Raw genomic sequence first — 3,796 nt, forward strand, 5'->3', positions numbered from 1 at the left:
CGCTCCTCACTGGCCCATTAGCGAAGCCTGACCTCTGTCATCATCCTCCAGCAAAACACTTCCTCCTGCGCCTGAACCAGAGCGGGAAATGAGGCCGAGGCACGGTTCGCTTTTCAAACCCACTAATCACTCCGCAACATGCAAATGCACCGCTCGCTCCCACACAAAATATTGCTTTATGCAAAGCAGCGCCGGGGCCTCGAGCCAGCCGATTGGATGTTCCCTCTCCCTGCCTAGTGCAATTGGTCGGTTTGTTTGAATATGAATACACTTGTTTTCGGCTCTGCCGGTGGGTCCCGGCTTTTCTCTCTCCAGCTCTGGGCCCCCTGCTCCCAGGCTCTGGCGCTCGCTGAGGTCTCCGGCTCCACGCGCTTCGGCAGCCAGCGCTGCGGCCGCGAACTTGATCAGTCTAATGGAGGCCTCTGGGCTGGAAGTCACGCTGCCCCGGTAACCCCAAGCTGGGCCTGGGGCTGCTAGCCCGTGGAGGTAGCAAGTTTTATCATCTCTACGAGGTCCTTTCTTGCCAGTGTACAGTGGCCTGCTACTCCGCCCCTGTCCACCCTCACCTCCTACCCCTAGTCCACACCGGCCTTGGCCCCAGGACACAAAGTACAGCGCTGGCGGCTCTCTAGCCCACCTGGCTTTTAGGAGCACGAGAAAAGAGGCGGGAGTGTCCCTGGATCCCAGCAGCCCCACTCCGGCGATGGTGGCGTGGCGATGCCTAGGCCGGATGAAGGCCTCCAGGCCGAGAACTCAGCGAGGCCCGCGATCTCCCCGGGCCAGCCTCCCAAGCCTGCCCATTTCCCCACCCCACTCCTGCACCCTGGGCCTTTTCTTCTCTCCTTTCTGCTTTCCGAAGCCACCGTGCTCAGCGGACGCACTGCCCCAGACTGGAGAGGCCCGAGTAAACACGCCACTTACTTTGTGTACAGAGGATTCTTGTGAAAAGCTCTGAAGAGTCCTCACCAAACACTCTCCAACTTCTCCCACGTGCCATTTGTTGACTAAGTGTGGCAGCTTTTCCAGACCGTCGAAAGGAGGGGAAGATAAGAAGGGAGGGGAGGTAGTGGAAGCCTGGGGGTGGGGGTGGGGTTTGACCAATGCTGGGAGAGTTTCTGCGAGTGTGTATCCCCGCTGGCTTTCTTGGTATGTCAACGTGTGTCGGTGTAAGGAAGCGGTTGTCTGTGTGTGGTGCCTATGTATCCCCGCCAAGACTCCCTTCTCTTGGGTCAGCTCAGTCCACGGAGGCAATTCCCCTTCAACTGTTGCCAGAAAACCGGCGAGGAAAGTAAGTAAACGGCTTTTCCCTTCTGACCACACACCAGAAGTCCATTTGTTGAATGCCGGACATTAGGGTACACCTCAGTACACTCTAAAGACGTCCCTCGGAGACTGCAGTTTAGGTGACAGGGGAGCAGGCAGCTTCCCCAGCTTCCTTGCCCCGCGCCGTCCGGAGCGCTCTAGCAGTCTGCGTGTTCTTAGAGCCTAGAAGTAGTTTCAGTCCTGAGATCCGGAAGACACTCAGAAGCCAGCAAAGGGGAGTGGGATTGGAAACGCTGGGGCAAGGAGGTTGAAATCCACCACCACTGAAGCACTCGGTTCTTGTGATTTAGGGAAAGATCCGAAAGTCAGCCTTCAGCAGTAGTCTCTGCTCATTCGGTTGATCTCTGGCAGGCCACGGTGCCGAATCCCCTTGGGAGCAGGAACCAGGTGGCCACGGCAGGCTGCCTCTGAGCCTGGAGGGAGCATCCAACTCAAGTCCCTGCCAGGGTCCCAGCAGAGCAGCACCCAGGAACCTTAGCAGAATTCTGAGGACACAAGAGGCCTTCCTTTACTCGAGCCTGAGGTGTGTTCGCACAACCCGTTCATCTCCTCAGCCTGAGGGAGGTGACTGGCTCCGCGCCTTCCAGACGACCGGGGGCACTGGGTCGGACCTGGGAGGAAACTCCGGCCGGAGGCTAAGAAGGTGGCGCCACTCCCGGGTAGGCGGCCTCCAGTGAGAGAGATTTCGCAGGACCGCGACTTTCAGAGGACCGCAGGAAGTCAAGCTTGGAGTCAGGATCCCAGATCAGAGGAGTCTTCTTTCTCCCTTTCTCCCCTTTTACATCTCAAGCAAGCATTAAAGACGCATGATGGGGGGGGGTGTCCAGTGACTATCCCAACTGGAGGCGGCGAATATCATTTTTACAACCTCTCAATTAGCAACCCAGTGGATTAGCACCCTCTTAAGCTTTGCCTAAGAAAGAGGCAGCCATAATCTTGTTGCTATTTCCCCCCAGGGCACTGGCTCTTTCAATCAGTTCCTTCTCCCACCCACAACCCCCACCTCACCTCAGAGGAAAGTTTAACAAAAAAAAAAAAAGAAAGAAAGAAAGAAAAAGAAAGAAAGAAAAGAAAAGAGAGGAAAAAAGAAAGAAAAGAAAAAAATCAGAAGAGGCTAGGAGCCTGGAGTGAAAGACGCTTACGTCATTAAGTGGGGCTGGGGGCGCCGAGTGGGACTCTTGGAAACTGCACAAACAAAAAAGAAAAGACTTGGCTGCTTCTAGTGTGTCAATATTTGGGGAGGGGAGCTCAGGAACAGAAACAGGCAGAGTTTCTTAAGTTTGAGAAGAGGGGTAAGAGCCCGAACGCTCTTTCTGGGTTAGTCTCTAAGAGCATGGGGGAGCTGTTTTGTCTTTGGTGGCCCCTCACTTCTGCCAAGTACCTGCTGTGGGGATGACGAGAACTGGGAGGAAGGGGGCTAAAACCAGGGTACAAGCCATCCATAAAATTGAGACAACACTCAGGTCGCCATTTTAACTGCGGCTTTCAACACGTCGGAGGCCCATCCGCTTGTCCTCCAGTGCAAGGATTGATGGGCTCGAGAAGTTGAGCCCGCTTCCTTCCTTCCTTCTTTCCCTCTTTCCTTCCTTCTTTCTTTCTTTCCTTCCTTCCTTCCTTCCTTCCTTCCTTCCTTCCCTCCCTCCCTCTCTCTTTGTGTGTCTCTCTCTCTCTTTTCTCTCTCTGTCTCTCCCCACCACCACCCCGCGCGCCATTCACCACTACTTTTTGCTTCCCTTTCCTCCACTCCACCCTCTAGCGCTCGAGCGGGGGCGTGGGGGAGCTCTTTTCTGCTGGCGTGAGTGTTCCCGCAGGGGCCGCGCCGTGGTCCCACCGTGTAACCCAAAGCAATTGGTGTGGAGGGAGTGGCGCAGGGGAGCATTGCTGCTTGCCCGACGGTGTTCAAAACTTCTAGCCAATGTGGAGGCGTAAGTGTGAGGCTTCCTCAGAATCTCACTCCCAACAGTCCCTGGCATTTGCTGTGCCCACCGAATCAGGTCTCCGTCCCGAGAGCGGCCCCTGGCGAGGCAAAAAAGTGCCCAGCTCTTGGGGGAATGTGCTTTCGCCTTCCAGTTTCTGAACTACCAGTATTCCACTCCGTGTTCGGACACCCACAAACTCCCGTTTTTTGACTGCTCCAAGCTGAGGTGCGGTGCTGGCACACTGGGGAGGGTGAAGAAGCATTTCTTTGGCGGAGGAAAGTCTCAACAAACACCTGCAACACTTTACTGCGCCCCAAACGAGTCTCTTTCTGCCGGCCCTGAAAGGTGGGTTCCATGGATTACCCGGCTGGTAAAGAGGTTAAAGAGTCACAGAAAGGCAAGGCCTCCCACCCTAGCCACAAGTTCCGGGTACCTCCCGCCTTGAGGCTTTCTCTCTCTGCTTTACCCAGCAACCTGCGGGAAAACCTCTGACAGGCTAACCTAGTCCAGCCCAGAACAGAACATGAGAACCGACCCAGCGGCGCCTCCACGCT

This window comes from Alexandromys fortis, unplaced genomic scaffold, assembly GCF_014885135.2.
Source record: "Alexandromys fortis isolate MF-2015 unplaced genomic scaffold, M_Fortis_MF-2015_v1.1 scaffold_12, whole genome shotgun sequence".
In the NCBI taxonomy this organism is placed as follows: domain Eukaryota; kingdom Metazoa; phylum Chordata; class Mammalia; order Rodentia; family Cricetidae; genus Alexandromys; species Alexandromys fortis.